At 47.6% G+C, this 22804-nt stretch overlaps 1 protein-coding gene and 1 long non-coding RNA gene across 4 annotated transcripts in view; one reads left to right on the top strand and one right to left on the bottom strand.

The window, feature by feature from the left end:
* The window catches only part of ROR2 (receptor tyrosine kinase like orphan receptor 2), a 191572-nt gene that overhangs the window by 50276 nt on the left and 118492 nt on the right, over positions 1–22804 (bottom strand). The gene's annotated exons all lie outside the window — the stretch shown is intronic.
* LOC141575727 (uncharacterized) lies at positions 1032–12006 on the top strand. The gene is made up of 2 exons (XR_012503487.1): positions 1032–10190; positions 11727–12006. It is a non-coding gene; the product is annotated as an uncharacterized LOC141575727 (long non-coding RNA).

Raw genomic sequence — 22804 nt, 5'->3', positions numbered from 1 at the left:
AGCAGAAGAGGAGCGAGCTGAAGCACTGGGTGGGCACTCTGAGCTCATGCAGTTTCCACTTGGCTTCACAGAAGAGTCTTTGGAGTATCAGTTATTCCCATGCATGCAGGAATCACTTTTTCACTTTGAATCTCTGGAAGGTTTTTAATTAAAGGTAAGGAGGGAGAAGATACTTTTTAAAAACCAACCCTTATAAGAAAAAAACAAGTGTGTGTTGTCCCATGATGATGCTGCAAGTTACTTTCTGTTTGTTTATGGGAGAGTTTTTAAATCATCAGCTGCAGCAGCCTTGGAAGTCAGGGTTGACTGGAGAAATCTTAGGGTGGAGTGAACGACGTCCAGAGGGAAGGGGTTCAGAAGGTTTGCGGCGGCCTCTCTCAACCAGGAACCTACGTGACCAGACGTTGGGCTCACTCCCAGAGCAGGTCGACAAGCTGGCATATTTGAAAGCTGAAGAGCTGTTGAGTTTGCGGGAACATGCAAAGATACACATCTGTTATCATCAAAGATGGCGACACTGGTTTGGTTCGGTTTTTTAAAGGGGCAGCTTCCACAGCAGTTCTGGAGGCCGGAAATCCAAGACCGAAGGGTTGGCAGGCTTGTGTCTCCAGCAGCCTCTCTCCTCAGCCAGGTTCTCGCTGTGTCCCCACGCTGTCCTCCCTCGGCGAGGAGACACCCGTCACAGTGCACTGGGGCCCACCCGAGTGCCCGCAGCTTCCTTACTTCCACAAAGACGCTGTCTCCAAAGCAGGTCACGTTCTGAGATACTGGGGGTCTGGACTCTATTAAGTCTATTTTAGGGGGACTTGATTCAGCCCATAAGAGGCGGTGTTACTTACCTTCAAAGCTTCTTTACAGTGAACGCTGATCTGAACCTGACTTTTGCACCTGCGAGGAGCAGGCTGACAGAGACAGAGCTAAGCCTCGATGAGAAAGAATGAACGAGGGATCCGGACTAGGCACAGAGGTGCAGGGATGGGTGAGCCCACGCGCTGGAGGGGACAGCGAACAACGTGCTAATTACGCTGGCATCCAACGTCCTTCATCCTGAGGATGTGCCCCGTGGCCGCCCTCCATCAGACATCCGTCAGGACACGGCTGTCCTCTCAGCTTCATCTCCCCGGGGATTCCGGCAGCAGCCGTGGCACCTTCCCAGATCCGTTCCCCTCAGGCTGGCATTCCCTCTTTCTCATAATATTTACACCACCGCCACCTCTCTTCCCGAAGAGCAGCACAGCCCGGGGGGAATGGAGCAACCTGCCTGACCATGTTTGGCCATCACGCCGCTCAGCACTGGCACGGGGCCACCGTGTGTTCTGACGCACATCGTCCTGGACTCCCTTCACCGCACTTCCCACGTTTGGATCCTCTCCTGCTTCCCTCTCCATTGCGAGTGTCTTCTCACCTCTGGCCCTGTAAACGCCAGAGGGCCCCAGAGCTGGGCCTGCAGACGCTTTCCCTCTCTTTCTGTCCCCTCCCCTCGGGGACCCGGCTTTCAACAACCGCAAAATGCCCAGACCCCAGCTTGCCTTTCCGAACCAGACCTCTCCACGGAAAAGCCAGGCTCGGCAACCGGAGGACCCGCTCACGTCTCCACCTGCACGTCTCACAGACACATCACGCTCGGCTTGTCCAAGCAGGGGTCCCACTTTCCTCCACCGACGGCCCCCCTCTCTAAACTCTGACTCCGCCCTTCCCTTCGGCTCCTCTTCCTCTCGCGTCATCAGGAAATGCTCTTTGCTCTACTTCAAAATTCATCAGCATGCGGCAGTCCTCACCCCGCCCCGCTCACGCCCAGTCCCAGGACCCCCGGCTCTGCTGGATCACGTGGCAGCCCCCACCCCAGGCTTCCCGGGGTCTACCCTCCCGTCCGCATCTGCTGTCCACACAGCAGACACACTTGCACCTCTGAAAGGGGCCTGTTACACCATCGCCTGTAACAGCAGGGGTGAATCTCAAAAAAGTGTGAGGCTGAGCAGAAGCCAGACACGAAAGACTGTATTGTATGATCCCACTTAAACCACAGTCATAAACAGGCAGAGCCATCTGCAGGGACGGAGGTCACAAGACTGGTTACTGTGGGGGTGATGGCCCGGGAGGAGCAGGTCAAAGGTTTCCAGGAGGTTGCCGCCACGGTCTCGTGATGTGGGAATTCATGCACTTTTATCTACGTGTGCTTACACAAAGCTTACCACGCTGCTTCTGCTTGGATCTCTCCCATAGAATGCCACCCTCTCTACAGGCCTGCCCTGACCTTATTCAACACGTCAGATGAATGCTTTTGTGCTCAACAGCTTCCAGCACCTTCCACCTCCTCTTTGGAGCAGCCAGAGCCCCGTTTCCAGCCCCTCCACACACACACACGCACACTCCTGACCTCACCTCAACTCCTTTCTCCTTCACTCCCTTAACAAAGATTTCAGCCCCTTCTCCCTCTGGGGTTTGCATGTATCTTCCCTCTGCCTGGAAAGCTCTTCTCCAGACCTTCCTGTAGCTCACCCCCCACCTCCTCTGCTCCAAGGTTCACTCACGAGCGAGGCCTCCTCTGGGAGCCCTCAGGGCCCACCCGTGGCCAACCCTGTCCGTGTCTGTCTCACACCAGGATGGCAGGCTCTGAGTGATGCTCTGGTCTCCAGCACCTGGAGCTCCGGCATGCAGGGGGCACTCCATGACCACGTGAGGAATAAACAAACAGTGGTAGTGTCGTGGGACCACTGTGCTCATGTGTGAGGAGAAGTCCTGAGCTTCCCTCACATTCTGAAGGATGGCGCTCACACCTGCTCCAGGTGTGGCCAGCGCCCTCCGCACCAGCGCCTCCTCACTACATCAGCTCCTCTTCCTGCAAGCAGATAAGGGTGCAACACCGCTCCCGTGGCACCAGCTGCAGAGCCTGGCCCCAGCTCCTCCAAACCACTGGCGAACTTGACCTTGCTGACGGCCCTGGGACCCGAGATTCCTGGCAAGGCCCCAGGGAGCTCCAGCAGGCCCACGTTCCAGTCTCTTTGACCACACGCCCTTTGTTTTAGACGTGTATGCGCATCGCGACAACTGCAAATGAATAAAAGGCAGCTTTCACAACTTTAAACCTGTACCAAGATCAGGCACGTTCGGGGGGCAGGGCCCAGCCATTCAAGGAAAGACAGCAAGTAACACCAAAATGGTGGAAGATTCAGCTCCCAGCCGGCCTTGACGATTAAGATGGAGGGAGGTTTGACTCCTCGGAGACCCTGAGCTTCATTACATGCTCACTGTAACACATCAGCATGATAAATAACACGCCCACAGGCGCCACGACAGCCCAAGGCTAGCCACAAAAGGTCAAAGGGTGGGCTGTCGCCCAGTTCCTGGGAATCCCAGCCCCTTCCCCAGGGAAGTTGGAATGGTCCTCCCACTTGCAGAAAGCTACCAGGCCCATAAAAACAGGAAACACCATGCCTCCTGGCCACCTCTCTCGCTCCCTCATCCCTGGAGATGGCCGCACTCTGCCTACGGAGTGTGCACCTACTTTTACTTTAACCTGAGCACCCAGCTCCCACACCAGGTCGCCTTTCTGTTGCCTTCTGAAACAGCCTGCACTCTGTGCAGTCTGCAGCTCTCTAAGTAAGTCTACCTTTACTCAACAAAACCAACCAAACAAACAAACAGAAAACCGTGCCATGTGCCACTCGACCGTAAAAGGAGCCGACTGCTGGCACGCAGGCCACCGCGGGTGCGTCCCGGGAGCCCCTGGCTGAGTAAAGAGGCCAGACTCACGGGGCGACAGGCTGGAGGAGCGACTCCCAGAATGGTGGCCTGAGGACACTGATGAGCTCCGGCTGCCTCGAAAAACAGCAAAAATACAGGCGCAACAATGAAAACCAACCGCTTCAGAACTTGGAGAACGAACCAGGGCCAGAGAACAAACTGAAGAACCGTCTATCCAATGACCAAACCTTGGCAAGACGGCAGGGCTGCGCTGGCTTAGCGCGGGCTGCGACCGTCACCCCTTCCTTCCCACACAGCAGCCCTGCAGGCGGCCAGCAGACCTGATGCTTCTGAAGCTCTGCTGGAAGTGCCACCCCACGGTCACCGTTCCGTCTGGCCTTGCCCTGGGAAACCTCCAGGTTTGACTCAGAGCGGGGCTGGGATGGGCTTGCGGGGAGGTGGCGGGTGACGCCTGCCCCTGGGGCATTCTCCAAACAGCCCCAGGCTGCTGGCAACACCCCAGCTGCCTGATGCTGTGACCACAACTGCGGTGAACTTGAGCCCAGCCTGGAATTTAAAAGGAAATCCAGAAGAACCGGAGAACCACAGGGAACTTGAAACGCGCTGACGTACTTCCAGTATCAGAAAGGCTGTGTGCACGCCCCGGAAAGACCTGGGACAGGAGAAGACGCCAGTCCTGCTTCTCTAGCGCAATCAAGAGGTGGCAGCGGAGGCTGGTGTTTGACGGCACGCCTTCTGACAGTGTCCCCCCTCCCCGCAAGGTGCAAGACGGCCTCGTGACCAGTGACTGGCTAATCACACAGCATACTGACTGACATGGATGGCCTCCCTAGGGATCCAGCCTCAAGAATGTAAGGGACTTTATGTTACGTGCTCTTACCACACACGCAAAATAACCGTATTACAACAACAACCGTAACAACAGTAAGCGATAAGGGCAGGAGGAAGCCTGTGGAGGAGACGGACGTTCAGGACATGATTGTGGTGATGGTTTCGTGGGCGCACATTTACCTCCGAACTCACCCAGTCGTATACATGAAACACATAAAAGCTTTCTGACTGCCAGTCATACCTTTAAAAAGTGGCTTAAAAATAAAATGAAAATAACTTGAAAATAGTAGATGACTCGGTAGTAGATTCCACATTAGAAGAGATATGGAACCTGCAGAATCAGGAAAGGAAAGCCACTAAACAAGTGAACAGCAATGAAAAAAAAAAAAACCCACCAACAACATCCAAAATGAAACAGATACAAAAACCAGAGCAGCAGCAAAAAACTTTGAAGGATGTGAGGAATTTGCTACCAGTGTTACTGAAATATTATTATCTAAAAACGACCCGTTTAAATCAAAGAACTCCACAGGCATGTGAGGAAATAGGGAAGTATGCCGCATGCACAGGAAGGAAAAAAACACCCAGCAGAAAAGGGGGCCAAGACAATCATAAATATGTTTAAAGAAATAAAGAATTAAAGGAAATTACAACAGCGTTAACTCACTAAATAAAGAGTATCAATCACGTGATAGAAATGAAAAGACTCAGAAGTTCTACGGCTGAAGGTACGACTGAAATTCACGACGCAGGAACAACGGCAGGTTTGCGTTGGTACAAGAATCAGTGAACTGGAAGACGCTCCACTGTCTAAGGGGATGAATGTCCAGTCTGAAGGGAAGGAAATTAGAAGAATGAAGAAAAGTAACAGAGCCTAAGAGACCTGTGGGACACAAACAAAAGTACCAAATACATACATACATGGTGGGGTCCAGAAGGAGAAGAGAAAGGCAGAGACAATATTTGAGGAAATAATAACCAAAGACTAACCAAATTCGATTAAAAGTATGAATTGACACACTTAGGAAAATCAAGGAACTGCAGGAAGGGTTAAGTGCTAAGCTATCCAGACTAGATAAATCATAAACAACCTGTTAAAAAACTAAAACACAGAATACACAAAGCAGCAAGAGAAATGACTCATCTTGTCCAAGGGACCCTGAAGGAGCACGAAGAGCTGGCTTTTCATCAGAAACCCAGTGTGATGAGATATTGTTGCCAGGGGGAGAAAAGATTATCAACCAAGAATCCCATGTCTAGCTAAACACTTCTTCAAAAATGAAGACGTTAGGTCACTTCCAGATAAACAACAACAAAAAAAGAGGAAATCCGTTATTAGCCGAGTGGTCTACAAGAAGCAGTACAGGGAGTCCTTCAAGATGACATGAAAGAACACCGGAAGGAATTCTAACTTACGCAAAGAAGTAAAACAGGACCAGTGAGGGAGGTCACTACGTAGATACCATGAAAGACAATATGAACGTATTTTTGTTTGTAACTCTTTTTTCCTCCTATTTGTTTTAAAAGACTACTTCATCCAACGATAATTATAAAACTGTTGATGGACTTAAAACATATAAAGATGTAATTTGTATGACACTAATAGTTCAGAGAAGAGGGGAGAGATGACATATGTGGAAGTAAAGTATTTAGGTTTAAAATTAAGTTAGTATTCACCTGAACTAGATTTTTTAAAAAGTAACATGATAACAGTGACCCTTATGGCAGCCAATAAGAAAATAATTTTTTTAAATTATATATATATGTAAGAAAGAATATAAAGGGTATATTGATACACATAAATGACAAAATTAATCACTAATTAAACTAAAAGTGGATTAAAAGGACAAATCAAAACACAGAAGTTGGCAGAATGGATTAAACAAATTATTCACTATTTACAAGAGATATTTCATATTCAAAAACATAAATAGGCTGAAAAGACATATCATGCAAATAGTAATCATAAAAGACAAATACTATATGATACAACTTATATGTGGATATGATACAAATAAATTGGTGCAGCCACCATGGAAAATAGAATGGAGGTTACTTAAAAAACTAAAATTAGAGTTGCCATATGATTCTGCAATCCCACTCCTGGACATACATTTGGAGGACACTCTAATTAGAAAAGGCACATGCACCCCAGTGTTCATGGCAGCACTACTTACAACAGCCAGGACATGGAAGCAACCTAGATGTCTATCGACAGATGACTAGATAAAGAAGATGTGGTATAAATCTGTAATGGAATACTACTCAGCCATAAAAAATGAAATGATGCCATTTGCAGTAACATGCATGGACCTGGAGATTGTCATACTAAGAGAAGTCAGTCAGACAGAGAAAGACAAATATCACGCGATAGCTCTCATATGTTCAATCTAAAAAACAAGGACACAAATGAACTTATATACAAAACAGAAACAGACTCACAGACACAGAAAACAAACTTGCTGTTACCAGGGAGTAAAATGGGGAGGGGAGGGGTAAATCAGGAGTGTGGGATTAGCAGATGCAAATTACTATATATAAAGTCAAAAAACAACAGGGTTCCTACTGTATATCACTGGGAACTATATTCAATACCCTGTCATAAATCATAATGGACAACAATATGTATATATACACATATATATATAAACACACATGTATATATAACTGAATCACTTTGCTGTATACCAGAAACTAACATATTATAAATCAACTGTATACTTCAATAAAAAATTTAAAAAACCCAATACTACAAACCAATCCGACCTAACACTACAGAACATTTCCACCCCAATAGTAGGGCACATATTCTTCTCAAGCTTCCACAGAACATTCTCCAGGACAGACCATATTCTAGGCCATAAAATGAGCCTCGATAAACTTAGAAGGATTAAAACCATACAGAGTATATTCTCTAACAGCAGAATGAAACTAGAAATTAATTAAACAGCAGAAAATTTGGGAAATTCACAAATACGTGGATATTAAACAAAATATACCTAAATAACCAATATGTCACAGAAGAAACCACAAGGGAGATTAGAAAATACTTTGAGGGCAGCAAAAAACAAACATGACATAACAAATCGTACAGAGTACAGCTAAGGCGGTGCTTATAAGGAAAGTTATAGCTTTAAATGTCTACCTTAAAAAGAAGGCGGTCTCAAATCAATAATCTAACTTTACACCTTAAGGACTTATTTTTTTTAAAAAAAGCAAACTAAACACAAAGCCAGCAGAGGAAAGGAAAGAATAAAGATTTGAGCAGAAATAAGTAAAAGAGAATAGAGAAACAATAGGGAAAAATCAATAAAATAAGAAGTTGGTTCTTTGAAAAGATCAGCAAAATCGACAAACCTTTAGCTCGGGTTACCGATAAAAAAAGGGAGAAGACGCAAGCTGTTCTAATCAGAAATGAAAGAGGGGACATTACCACCAACCCTACAGAAATAAAGAGAGCTGAAAGAGAAGACTAGGAACCACCGTGTGCCCACAAACCCGATAATCCAGATGAAACGGACAAATTCCTGCAGAAACACAAGTACTGAAACTGCCTCAAGAAGAAACAGAAAATCTGAACAGACATGTAAGAAGTAAAGAGATTTGATTAGTAATCAGAAAACTTCCCTGGGGGAAAAAACAAAAGCACAGGACCATTCAGCTTCTCCGGTAAATTCTACCAAACATTTTGAGAAGAATTAATACCAATCCTTTGCAGACTCGTTCAGAAAATCAAAGAGGAGATACCTTCCAACCTCTTCTATAAGATAGTATTTCCCTGATAACCAAAATCAGACAAACACATTGCAAGAAAAACAAAACCACACACCAATATTTTTCATTGGTATAGATGTAAAAGTTCTCAACAAAGTATAGACAGCCAGTACTGGTTTGACGCAGAATGGTTACATGCAATAGATCATAATAAACGTGGTACCTAAATAATCATGATAGCAATTGTCACAAGTTTTAAGCCCTTAACCCGTGCTGGGGGCTAGACTCCTTTTCATGGATTGTTTGGTCTACCCCCTCAAAGGACCCTGTGAGCTCCTGCCATCTCACACACACACACACACACACACACACACACACACACACACACACACACACACACACACACACACACACATACACACACACCATCCTTGATAAAGAATTTCAAACATCTCTATTTCAGGCTTGCAGCATGAAGTGACCCTGTGCACAAGATGCAGAAAGATAGTGAAGACAGACTCAGGAGTGGGCAAAGCAGGATGAGAACCGACAGCACACGGCCACCTCCGGTCACACCCAGGCTGGGCTATTTATAGTCACAGAAGCTACACAAGAAACAGGTCAGTGTGAACACTTTAGGTGGGGACACAGGGGGGCAGCCTGCATCCGAATCGTTTTAGCGCATTTAACCTTTTCCAAAAAGAACCTAGTTTTTTTTTTTTTTTTTTTTTGAGTAAAACAAAATAATTCCCCCTTGGAAATTTTGTGAATGAGATTCTCTGAATTTTTTTTAAAGAATGTTAACAATTAAACTAATTATATAACAAAATATTTCTACTGCACAGAAAGAGACGCAGCTATATTTAGGGTTCCCTGCGAGCCCCTCCCCCATGCATTGGAAACAACTTGATAAAGTCTTTATATTCTATTTCCTGAGTGTCTTCTGCTGCGGTGGGTAACACTGGGTGACGTCTGATTTCTTCATCTGGAAAGGCAAAGGCTCTCACAACATCAACATACACATTTGTATTTTATTGTTACAATATTGCAGCATTAATATTGAATACATTAAAGCAAAAAAACCATTGACAGTGGTTATCATAAAAATGCATGTAATTGCCAACTGAGATTTTTTTCCTATCAATTAATGTCCTTGTCATTTCTAAGCGTCTCCTTTAAGAATTTATTGGAAGAATTCAGTTAGCAATCCTACCACCAGACATGACTTATTTCCCCTGCCCCTATAGAAAGGGACATTTTTCAATACGTTGTTTTACCTAATGGAGACCCTTAAACTCATAAATCATGGTGGTTTTAGGCTTTCCTTTGAGGCTTTTTTATTTTCACAGCCAGAAGCCCTAAACTAATCAATCATGGGTAATCACCACGGGGGGACTTGCCTTTTCTGTCTCTTGAGGCTGCAGGTGTGCCCTCTGCTCGGTATTTTAAAGCACTTTTGCCTTAACAACCAACGGCACTGGGGAACCCCCCCCCCGTCATTATCACAAAAGCACGCGTGAACGTACACACTCGCGGGACACCCAGGAAGCAGGCACATGCACGTGACTCGGGGACTTAGAGTCACCCCTGTGGCTCCAACCGCACGGCTTTACTCAGTTGTAGTCCAAGGAACACGTGACCTGATGAAGATAACAATGTGGGCTGACGTCCCCAGGCACACGGATGGGGGCTGACATTCCCAGGCTTTCCTTCCCGGTCCAGGAAAACGGGAGCATGAGGTGCCTCCTACCCAACCTTCCAGCGCTGTGGGCTGCCTTCCTCAGACCTTCTTTCCCGATGCATAACTCAGAGGAAATCCACTTTCTTCCCGTAACATCTCTGTGAGGCTGGGGGGGGGGGGGGGCGCTCCCAGATGAGGGAGGCAGAACGGAGAGACTGCCAGCCAGAGGAAAGCTAATCCCCTCCCTGCTCATCGGAAGGTAATTTCTCGTGAACAGAACCCCCTTCTGGGGGGAGATCTGCTTATGGAGAATTTTTCAAACAGAACAACCAAGTTCAAAGATCAATTTGTCTCTCTGTCTCTCTCTCATGCACACGCGCACACACACCCCTCCTCTCTTCTCTCTCTCCCACTTTAATTTCGTATTTCTCCTTTTCATTTTGGGGATCTGCACATATGAGGGTTAGAGGAAGCTGCAAGGAAACCCTTTTCTGTTTCCTGCTCCAACTCCCTCTCTGCCCTCCCTAAGGGTGTCTTGCCTTTACTCCAGTGGTTCTCAGTGGGTGAAAAGGACTTTGCCCCCCGGGTACACCTGACAACACCTGGGAACTCTTTTTTTTTTTTAACTGAAGTACAGTCAGTTACCACGTGTCAATCTCTGGTGCACAGCACAATGACCCTGTCATGCACATACATACATATATTCGTTTCCATATTCTTTTTCAAGATATTGAATATAGTTCCCTGTGCTATACAAACGAAATCTGTTTTTTGTCTATTTTTATATATAGTGGTTAACATTTGCAAATCTCGAATTCCCAAATGTATCCTTTCCCCTCCGATAACCACAAGATCGTTTACTGTGTCCACGAGCCTGTTTCTGTTTTTTAGATGAGTTCATGGTGTCCTCCTTTTTCTTTCTTTATTTTCTTTCTTTTTTGGAGACATTTTTGACTGTCAGACTGTGGGTGAGGCGCACTGGGTATCCAGTGAGTCGAGGCCAGGGATGCTGCTCAACACCTTCAACACCCAGGACAGCCTCCACCACGGAGAACTATCGGGCCCCAAAACATCAGCGGTGCAAGGTTGGGAACCTGCGCCACTCCTTTTTACCTTCTGTTTTCCTGCAGGTTCTCAGTCTTGAGCCAGCAAGCCTGAGAGCGGAAGTAAAATTCAGCTATAGTCTCACCCAGCGTTGCCCATCCTTGTCCCAGGTCCACATACAGAAACCGAGCCCTCGAAAGGTGCTGGTGCATTAAAAAAAGAACAAAACCTGATCTTTACAGTTAAATGCCCGTGCAAATCCTGCCTCTGCCACTTACGAGCAAGAGAAATGGTTCGCTGGAGTCTCCGTCTCCCGAAAAGCAGAGCAGTGCTGAGGCCTCACTGCCCCGGGTGCCGATTTGCCGAGATTCATGCAAAACCTCTCAGACTGTGCTTTATGTTCCATGCACAGAAGTCTAGATTTCTATTCTTCTTGTCCATCTGCCTTCTTCCTAATTCATTTCCTCTTCCAACTCAGTTGGGAGATGCCTCTGAAGCCAGGGAGGGCCTGTGGGCCACTGTGAGCATCTTCCAGGCCAAGGTCATGGCTCCTTCTTCCATGGGATGGCCCCACGGCCACTGGTACCAGCAACCCAGTGCCCAGCGCCCAGCACCCAGCGCCAGGTGCTTCTGACCTGGGATCCCTCAGCAGGGAGAGGTCACAGCTGAGGAGGGAAGGAGGGGGCAGGACCAACCTTAGGACCTCACTTTGCTTCTTTGTGACACCGGCCATGTTTCTATTTGTTTCCAGTAACAATTCGGCTTCTCAGAGAGTGACATCATTGCAGACGCTGCCGTCACCGTCACCCGTGTGTTGTTGGATAGCACCCGCAGGCCAGCCCCCCGCTGGTACCCTGGCTAGGGTTACAGAGGATGGTGGCGATGCTGTTGCTGGCTGGAAAGAGACTTGAGCTGCCCAGACACCTGAACTATCAGAGGAAACGTGTGCCCTTACACAAGGGCGGGAAAAACCCTGTGGTCTCACCTACCTGTGTTTTCTCATTGTAATAAAAATGCAAACACAAAACACACAGCAGTCTGGTGAGACTGAAAGCCGGCTGGACCTGAAGGAGACAAGGGAGGAGGCAAAGGGGCCAGGAGCTCCCAGCACGGACACAACTGCTCCAACACGCCACCCCAAACCCGCAAACCCTTTCCCAGCGGTTTCAGACTTAGTTACTAGGCTGCAGTCAAGTTCACAGCCATGGTTCCAAAGAGACCCATTATTTATGCAAACTAGCCTTTCTTCCACTTGCACTGGCTGGTCGACAGCAAGGAGCTTAGAATGGACCACAGCCTCGTAAAAAATATTCACCAAAACAGACGCCAAGGTCAACACCATGTAAACGTCGAGGGGAGTAAAGGTCTGGGAAGTCTCCATCCTGGAGGGTAAAGTTTGGCAAAAATGGGGATATCAGACCAAGGCATCCAACGAGGTGCCTCCCGGGCCTCAGTCCTCCAGCAGCATGGATGACTCCGACACAGAACACCGGATAGTACCCCCACCCACCTCGCTGTTCCTCCCACCCGTACTTTTGTGTGTAAGGGACTTAGAGCAGGGACCCGGGCCCTGACATCTGTGACAGTGCACTGTCCACAGAGGCGTCATCTGCAGGGGACGCTGGGCAGTCACTGGGTCTGCACGCAGCTCTGCTTCCCCAGCGTGAGTTCCCGAGGATGCTTTGAACGCGGGAACCACCCGGCAGGTAGTAAGATTTGCAGAGCAGGGTGCTGGACACAGCCTGAAAAGCTTTCAGGTTATCTGCTCACCAAGCTTCTTCTGGTCCTGACTGACCCCAAGGCCTTGTGCTAAAAGGGGGAGTGAGAAAGGAGAGACCCCGAGAAAGACGAGACGGCAGCTTTCACGAGGGAATAATGACAGCAAGCCTCCTGGCGTGGACGCACGCTCCAAGTGCGGACACGCCACTGCCCCGCCCCGGGAGAAGAGGCTGTGTCCACTGGGGAAGGCACTGGAGGGGCAAACCGGCCGACCCCGGAGGCCTGGCAGAGACGAGGAGCTCTGTGATGCGCGGCAGGGTTAGGAAAAGGTGGACTCCAGAAAGAAATCAGGACGCCAGGGCTGCTGTGCTTCGTCCAGAAATCCCTGGGGCCATCTCAGCTGCCGACAGGGGGACTGTGGCCAAGCCCTGAGGGGCAGGGCCTTGGGGCTGCTCCAGCACCGAGTCCCAGATGACAGGCACACGGAAAGGGCCAAGCTCCCGCTGACAGGCTGCTGGAGGGGCTCGTTCTTTCAGCTTAACTGAAGGCCAAGTGGACGAACGCTGGCTGTTGAAACCCATCCCGGTGCAGGATGGTCCACCTGTGTGTCTCTGGCCTGTGCGTGGTCCAGGAAACAAATGTCACACGGGGTTTTAAAAGGGGTGGCGTTCCCCATCACCTAGCACAGACCACGAGGCCAGATCACACAGGAACCAGGCCAGGCTGAGGGTCAGTGGAGACACGGGTGTAACCGGGACCAACTTCAGAGGACCGTGACCTGTCTCTGTCACTTACAAAGGCACACACATCTGTGACCCCACAAGCCCACCTCCAGGAAACCCGTCCTACAAACTGAACTCCTGTAGGTGTGAAAGGGTATGTGCACATGGTTATTCACTGAAGCACTGGGGTTTGGTTTATGTTTTGTCTGCATTTTCAGTGACTTTTATTTGTTAAAAAAAAAAAAAAACCTGTGCATTTTAACACAAGAGATTCATTTCACTGCAACCACCATCTCCATGAAACTGTTTCATCACCCAAAAAATGCTTCTCATTCTTATCCTCTACCATCACATCCACACCACGCCCACACGCCACACACACACACACACACACACAGAGCTTTCTTTCTCCATCTCTCTAGTTTTATCTTTTGGAGAAAAAGTGAATCACACAGTATATAAACTCCAGGGGATCAGAACACGCCACCCTCAAATACGCCACGCTGGCACAAAAATTATTTTGAGCTGAAGACAACTGAGAAACAGCAGAGACAGAAAGGGCTCCTTGCCCTCCCTCATTGGCCTAAAAGCAGGACATAAATCTCCCTTTGTGGCGGCATCCCCACCTCTCGTGCCGTGATGGGAAGGGCAGCCCTTGCCACCATCAGGAAAGGTGGCACCAAGATGCACCTGCGTGAGCAAATCTTACTAAATAACCCCCTTACCGACCATTCGTCTCCCATGTATATTCCCTAGTCACTTTCTCAGTCTCCTACCCCTAGAAGCCCAAACTCTTTTCCTTTGTCTAATCATGTCTCCATGATGTATCACCCTTTGTTTATACAGTATATAAGCACCCAAGTCTGACCACTCCTTTGGGTTTTCATTTTTTTCCCATGACGCCATCATGCACATAAAAATATCAACATCCATCAAGTCAGTATGATTTTTCTCCTTTTGTCAGTTTAATTCCCAGGCCCCAGCCACAGAACCTAAGAGGGTAGAAGTTTTTTTTTTTTCCCTCCCCTACATAACCTTTTGAAACTAGCTCCTTTCACTCAACAGAATGTCTTTGAGAGTTATCTAATTTGATGTCTGTACATATAATTACCTTTCTTTTTTTTTTTTTGCAAAACAGTATTCCATAGTGTGGATGGACCACGGTTGGCTTATCCGTCGTTTCACTGAAGGACATCGGTGCTATTTCCAGTTTTGCGCTATTTCCAATAAAGCTGCTAAGAACATCTGTAGACAGGTTTTTGTGTGAATCTTAAGTTTCCATTCTCTGGGTAGCAGCCAGGAACCAACTGTGAGTGTCTCCTCTGAGGTAATCCCTTTGGACCAACCCTCTCACACTTTAACGAGCACACAAACCACCCAGAGAGCTTGTTAAGTGCAGATTCTGACCCCGTGGGGTGCAGCCTAGGATGCTGCATTCCTAGCAGCTCCCAGGCGATGTGGTGCTGTCGGTGTGTGGGCCGCTGTGAGCGGTGAGGTCTTGGCTTCAGAACAGCCGGGCTGTGCCCCGGGGCGCCCTTTCAAGATGAAGTACGTGAGGTTAAGACTGGCAGTTGTCACCAGGTCCTCTGATTGGCCAACAAAGCCCATTGCAAACGCACGTTCCCTTAACGTGGGAGGTTTTCGGTGGAGCGTGCTCTTGGCTTCCGCATCCCGCCCCCCCCCCCAGCCCTGCAGGCATCTGGGTTTGGGTCCCCTGCTGAGCCTCACCTGTGGGCAGAAGAAACTGCTTCCTGAGGCAGTGCTGTTTATAGCCCAGGGATGTAAGTAAAGGCAGTATTTTCTCTGCAGTGAAGCTTCTTCAAAGGCCATGAAAACACAGGCAACTTCAACCCCGGGGCTGGGCAGAGAAAGAGAGGGGGAGGGCAGTGGAGAGGGGAGGGCTCACAGAACGTCCATTAAACAGTGCCAGAAACACCTCCTTGTTTGCCCTTGTGGAATGGACTGAATCCAGCCAGAGCGGGCAACCTGTGCCAGGAGAGCCCCGGTGGAAGGAATGTGAGGTTTTCCTGGTCTCCCGACCACCAGAGAGGCAAGGGAGCCACCACACGCCACTCCAGGAAGAGGCACAGGGCGTTCGAGGGCCATGCAGGGACGCTGACTCACGTGGAGTGGAAGGAACTGACCAGAAAATGGGCAAAAGACACACACAGGCATCTCTCCAAAGAGAACATACAAATGGCCAACAGGCACATGAAAAGATCATTAGAGAAATGCAAGCAAAACTGTGAGATACCACTTAACAGAAAAAGCAAGTCTGGGCAAGGATGTGAGAAACTAGAACCCTTGTGCCCTGTTGGTGGGAATGTAAAATGGTGCAGCTGCAGTGGAAAACAATAGGGCAGTCAAAAAATTGGAAACATAATTGCCATTGATCCAGCAATTCCATCTCTGAGGATCTACCCAAAATAACCGGAAGCAGGGTCTTGAAGAGGTATGTGAACACCGGTGTTCACAGGAGCATTAGTCACCCACAGCCAAGAGGGGGAAGCTGCCCAAGTGTCCATCAGTGGATGCATGGATAAACAAAATGTGGTATATCCATACAAGGGGATATCACTCAGTCTTAAAAAGGAAGCTGTGACACACACTACAACGCGGATAAACCTGAGGACATCATGTTAAGTGAAATAAACCAGTCACAAAAGGACAAATGGTTCATGTGAATTATGCAGAGGAATCAAATCCACAGAAACAGAAAGTAGAAGGGTGATTCCCAGGGGCCAGGGAAGAGCGAAAGGGCGAGTTGCTGTCTAATGGGTACAGAGCGTCAGTTCTGCAAAAGGAAAAATTTTGGAGATTCATGGCACAACAATGTGAATATACTTAACACTACTGAACTGTACACTCAGAAATGGTTACGGTGCTAAATTTTATGTTATGTGGTTTGTGGAATCATACATACACACCCACAAAAAATCCATGCAAGCTAGATGAGAACTCCATAGAAGGAAACGACAGGCTGCAGGCGAGATGCTCACGCAGGATGCTCCATGCAGAGAAGCACCAGATGATCTCGCATGGAATTACATACACGTCCCCTGTGGGACCGCATGCCACATGTACGGGAACATGGACGTACACCTGTTACCGACCCAGGTTCTTGGACACTTTAATCAATAGAAGTTGATAAGAGGCCAGACGAGAAATTCAGGCAAGGCTTTACTGGGATTTGTGCTGCAGCACAAGGGAGTGAAAACAAGTTGCTCAAAACAGGAGAAGGGGGCAAGCTGGTCCCTTAAATTGGGTGAAGATAGAGGCGGACCATGGGTTGGGCTGGAGAGGTGGCTTAGGTGGTCTGCCCACCCCCTTGGTGGTGCTGTGTGCAGGGACCATGCACAGTACCCTGCTTTTGTTCCCAGCACCTCAGGAGTAGCAGATGGGTTTTGGTCTTTTTGTATCTTGCTGCTCATAATTTGCCCCAACTGTACATGCGTGCAGTTGTTTTCAGTCCCTTGCAGTTTCTTTGCATTCTGTTGCTCGAGGAGACCTCTGTCCAAGTGCAAGCACTGCAGCAAAGGGTCCCAAGTCCCAGCCTGTCTCACGTCCACCCAGGACTGTCTGGAGCCGTGCACACAAAGCTAAGTGATTACTTTCCAAGGAGCCTCAGTTGCTTTCAAGAATTATTCTGACTACCGAAGTTTTGCATCACGATTGCCTTTAGTATCTCAGTGAGTCAGGGAGTGGGCTTCAAAATCCACATCACACACTATCTAGGATCATCTGTCCTCTGGGTAAAAAGACCTTGGATTTCGTTTTTAATGGACTGTGACCCCGTGGAGGCTGTCACCATCAGAAACACTCTTGTTTCCACATGTTGATGTCAGGAGAGGTCTTTGTGGCTCAGTGTGTGCATCTGGAAATGGGAACAACACTAACAGCACCCTCCTCTGAAAGTGTAGGGAGCAGAGCGGGATGCACTACAAGCCTCCAACTCAGTGCTCACGGTGGTAGGTGTTTATTTAATTCCATCTTTGCCTTGTCAAAGAATTTCAACCCAAAATGGAACCAAAGGCTATAAAATGGGAAATCTCACACATGTGCCTCCAGGAAAACAAAGCCAAAGGACTGACTGCCCAGCGAGGCCTGACTTAACTTCTGTGTTTATATTTGGATGTGTAATTATTTATATATTGAGATGGTCTATCAGTTTCCTAACTGATAACATTGGCATTTTTTTAAATTAAAGTCTAGTCAATTTACAATGTTGTGTTCATTTCTGGGTTTTGTTTTGTTTTCCGGGGGGTAATTAAGTTTATTATTAATTAATTAATTAATTAATTTTAACGGAGGCGCTGGGGATTGAACCCAGGACCTCGTGCATGCTAGGCACGCGCTCGACCACTGATACACCCTCCCCACTGGCATTTTCTTCCGTGATAAGGAGTTGGCCAGGGGTCGTCTCACAGCCTCAGCCCTGGGAAGTCTGGCTTCTGGTTTCCAGAGGCACCAACAAGATAGAGACCCAGGTCGGGCTGGTCTTGAAAAGTAAGCTGAACTGAGCTCTGTTTGTTTGCCCGGGCTGGTTCTGTCTGCTCGGGGAACTTCCAAGCTGGTCTCTGTTTGTTTTTTGATTTTAACCGATTCTAACTGGACTCGCCCCTCCTTAGATTCCCCGCCCTAAAACACAACCTTAGCAGACTTGCCGGCAGCTTGCTGTAGTCTTTGTGTCCCAAACTGCAATTCTTCTCATCTTTCCGACAATTCTGAGCTGGCCACAACTAACCTCCTTATTGAGGTCAACCTTCCCTCTGCCCGCTCTCTCCTCTGCCTTCCTGCAGACCCCCGATTTCAACCACTGGGCCGATTTACACATCAGCGTGGCCCAGGGGCTGTTTTAGCAGAGCTCAGGCCTGTCCCTACAGCTGCCCTCACCCGGCCGCCCTGGGAGGGGCCTTTGTTTGGCAGCCTCTTCTTAACCAGAGACCCAGCTAGGGGCCTCCCAGGGCCAAGGGCTCCCCCTAGCAGGAGGTAAGAGGCCCAGAGGGTCAAGGCTCTCTCCTGGCCTGGGCACAGAGGGGAAGGAAAGGCCGCCCACATCTCCTGTCCAGGGCTGATTCCCGGAGACACCCTCAGCGTTCCCAGGCTACCCTGGTCCTGGAATCTAACACCAAGAGCAAATCTTCAGGGACGAAACTAAAGCAATGGTTTGGACCCCAAGAGTGGGTGTCAAATTCCTTTAGCCATCGACTTCTGAGTTGTTGCCCTCTATTTTAATTAACTGGATCACCTGAAAGCTTCATTTGCATTATCCAGCTCTCCCCATGAGTACCCCTCTCCCACCGGGAAAATTCCTTTTGCTTTCTTTTATGATTTAAAGGCTTATACCAAATGCTCTGCAGGGATCAGGTATGTGCCCTTAATCCTCCTTCTCCTTGCAAAACAGCGCTAATTTATCCAAAGTGCTTCACAGTAATACTCGAAGAATGTTCACTTACTCCAACCTGAGGCGGCTTCTGGTCTTCCAAAGCCACATGCCTGTTCTCCAGTGCCCTCAAAATCCCTCCCTCGGCATGCCTGCCACACACTGTCACACACAGCACACTGGGGCCCCCTGCCACCACAGAGAGGGCCACACGGTGCCAGGAGCGGTCTCTGGACACCCAGGACATATGCTTTTTATCCACCCACCTCCCAGGCACTAAGTTGGAGAGGGGGTGCAAACCAGAGAGGCCCTTCATCCGGCATTAGCCCCCCAGTCTGAGACCCAGGTGCACGAGGAGGGGTCCAAATACAGCCTGAGGCAGCCAGCGGCAGAGCGGGAGCTGCCCTTCTCCCATCTGCCCCTCGTCTTCCATCAAATTCAGCTCTCCTCCCTCCATCTGCCCCTAAATGACACTCTATTCTCACCTCAAGCCAGAAGCTTAGAGAAGCTGCACCTCCTGGCTGAACAGTCACACCCCCTTGGCGTGAGAACTGCAAATCCAAAATGCAGACACTTACAAGCCAGGAGGGCAGCAGAGGACGAAATGCCAATGTACTCTCGTGCGGCTCGGGGAAAAGCAGCACACGTGAGGGCATGTGTACACACACACACACACACATACATGTGCGCACATGCGCGTGCGCACACACACCTTCCACCACCACAGGAAGCACCCTGTGGGCTCAGTGAAGAAGGGAAAGGGATGGAATGATGGAAATCCATTCACAGTTTACTGAATCCCAATCCCATTCCAGCATCCAATACCGTCCACCCTGGAAGGATGAAGATACACATTCTCCTCAGCTAACATTCCTCCTGGGATATGGCGAGTGGGAAAGCACAGCACAGAAGCCCTGAGGAGTGTGCATCACCCCGCAGGATGGAGACTGCGGCAGCTGAGAATCCGGCGAGAATCTCTTCAGTAGAGTTCAGTTTTAATTCGATGTTACAAAGTACAAGGGATAAATCTGGGAATTCGAGATTTGCAAAAATTAACTACTATCTATAAAAAATAGATAAAAAACAAATTTTTTCTATACAGCACACGGAATTACATTCAGTATCTTAAAATAATCTTTAATGAAAAAGAATATGAAAACGAACATACGTATGTATATGCATGACAGGGACATTGTGCTGCGCACCAGAAGTTGACACATTGTAACTGATTATACTTCAATTAAATAAAAAAAAGCACATCTGCATGTGATACATATTTCAATGGTAGAACCAGCTGCTCTGTGACTAAGCGTCTGGGTGTCGGGGTTGAGAAAGGGCCTGGGGTGATTTATTAACAGAATTAGGGTGAAGACGCAATGGTGGTTTGGAGAGGGGGGACAAATTCCATCCAGACCTACTGGAGGAGGTCAGTGAGATCACTGTACATGATGATCATATGACAGAAGTATGTCTGTTTCCCAACAAACCTGGGCTGACTCGCCAGAGCATCCTCTCCATTTTTTTCTCAAAAGGCGCCAACAGATGGATGCCTGCGTTCCGCCCCTGGCTGGTGCCTGGTCCTCTCCATGCCCCTGCTTGCGCCAGCCAAGCCCTAGGCCACGAAGGGTCAGCTGCTGTCCCAAATCTGTTTGTGCCAGTTGTCATGTTACTGTACTGAGCTGCTTAGTTAATGGTCACCAAATGGGATGACACAGGAGTGCTAACAAGGAGAAAGAAATTGTTAGAAAAACGAAGCTGAATGCGTTAGGAAAAAAAAAAGTTTCTTAAAAAATAATTAGTCATGACAACTGTAAAACGCTGGTGGGGAGAGAGGGTGAAAATCTGTTAGGATTCTGCACGTTCAAAAATATCTAGAAGCTTTTACTTCACTTGAAAGAGATCAAACCCTGCAGATCACTGAACATGCGCTTTGGATGTGGTTACGGGGGAAGGCTGACATGGCCCTCCAGTCAGCAAACCTCCCCTCAGTTAAAATATCAGTAAATTAATGCACATTATGAGTTAACGCTAAAGGTGTGAAGTATTGAATTTTTTAAGTTTTCCCGATTTAATCTACTTCTTCAACCGATAGCACTCACTGCATCATAAGCGAGGAATCCTCCTCGAGTCCCATAAGCAACCACCAAGTTTCTCATTTGCTGAAGATTCACCGTGTGCCAGGGAAAGCACTAAGAATTTTACAACATTACCTTCTTTATTCCTTTCAATGGCCCCATGAAGTAGTCATGATTATACCCATGCTTCAGACAGGTAAACCAAGGCAAAGAGGAAGTCAGCAATTTAACCAAATGCACACAAGGTCCTGCAGAGGTTTCACTGCGTCTTTCCCTCGACAGCTGGTATGGAAACCGCTACGCTGAGAGGTGGGGCCTCCGATCCTAGGAGCTGGGTTTATCTGCATGGAAGACTACACCAACTTCTACCTGAAGCTGTTCGGATGATAAGGCCACCAACAGAGAAAGTGTAAAGGAAAAAACACATTAAGCTACAGTAACTTCCAGAATATACAAACAGATCACTGAACTCAATAGCAAAAAACCAAACAACCTAGTCAAAAAATGGGCAGAAGACCTAAATAGACATTTCTGCAAAGACATGCAGATGGCCAATAGGCACATGAAAAGATGCTCAATATCATTAATTATCAGAGAAATGTAAATCAAAACTGCAGTGATGTTACCACCTCACACCAGTCAGAATGGCCCTCATGAAAAAGTCCACAAATGACAAATGCTGGAGAGGGAGTCAAGAAAAGGGAACCCTCTTACACTGCTGGTGGGAATATAGTTTGGTGTAGCCACTATGGAAAATGGTATGGAGATTCCTTAAAAAAAAAACTAAAAATAGACTTACCATATGATCCAGCAATCCCACTCCTGGGGAGAGAGCTCTAATTTAAAAAGATACATGTTCCCCAGTGTTCCCAGCAGCACTATTTACAATAGCCAAGACATGGAAACAACCTAAATGTCCATCGACAGGTGACCAGATAAAGAAAATGTGGTGTATACATAACGGAATACTACTCAGCCATAAAAAAGAATGAAATAATCCCATTTGCAGCAACATGGAGATTACCATACTAAGTGAACCAAATCAGACAGAGAAAGACAAATATCATATGATACCACTTAAATGTAGAATCTAAAATAAGAAGATATAAATGAACTTATTTACAAAACAGGAAGAGACTCACAGACATAGAAAACAAACTTCTGGTTGCCAAAGGGGAAAGCAGGTGGGAAGGGATAAATTAGGAGTTTGGGATTAGCAGATGCAAACCACTATATATAAAATAGATAAACAATAAGGTCTTACTGTATAGCACAGGGAACTATATTCAGTATCTTGTAATAATCTATAATGGAAAAGAATATGAAAAAGTATATAAATATATATACTTGTATATATGTTATATATACTTTACATATATATAAACTGAGTCACTATGCTGTATACCAGAAACTATACCTGGACTAGCACAACACTGTAAATCAACTGAACTTCAATTTAAAAGAAAAAAAGCTACAGTAACATTTTTAAAGTAATTCTGTTCTTTAAAAAACTGGAGATTTCTGCGCATGCCCAGCACATGAATTCAGACCTCCAAATCTTTCCGAATCTCTTGCTAAGCACCTGGCTCAGGGCCTGGCAGAGCCAGAAACAGCTTACAAAAACCAACAATGGAAACACCTGTTTCCCAGGGAGAGGGACGGAAGAGGACAGAATTTGGGGTAAGACCTGGGCTGTTCCATAGCCAGAATATTTAGAGGGCTAATAATAGAAACCAGACAAAATCCTGCTCTAAAAATCAGGAGACAGGTTAGTCTGAGTGGCTGAGCTGTGCTGCGGCACCATGCTGGGGGTGGGGTGGGTGGGATCCAGGAAGAGTTCTGTCTCAGCTGTTCCCAACACAGGACGTAACACATGTCACACGCAGACGGAGCTTCCTCGGGTCGCCAGGCGCAGGACAGCCCCTTTCCC

Source organism: Camelus bactrianus, chromosome 31 (assembly GCF_048773025.1).
Source record: "Camelus bactrianus isolate YW-2024 breed Bactrian camel chromosome 31, ASM4877302v1, whole genome shotgun sequence".
NCBI classification, from domain to species: Eukaryota; Metazoa; Chordata; class Mammalia; order Artiodactyla; family Camelidae; genus Camelus; species Camelus bactrianus.
Note: the sequence above shows the minus strand (reverse complement) of the source record. Positions and strands in the feature narration are given on the sequence as shown.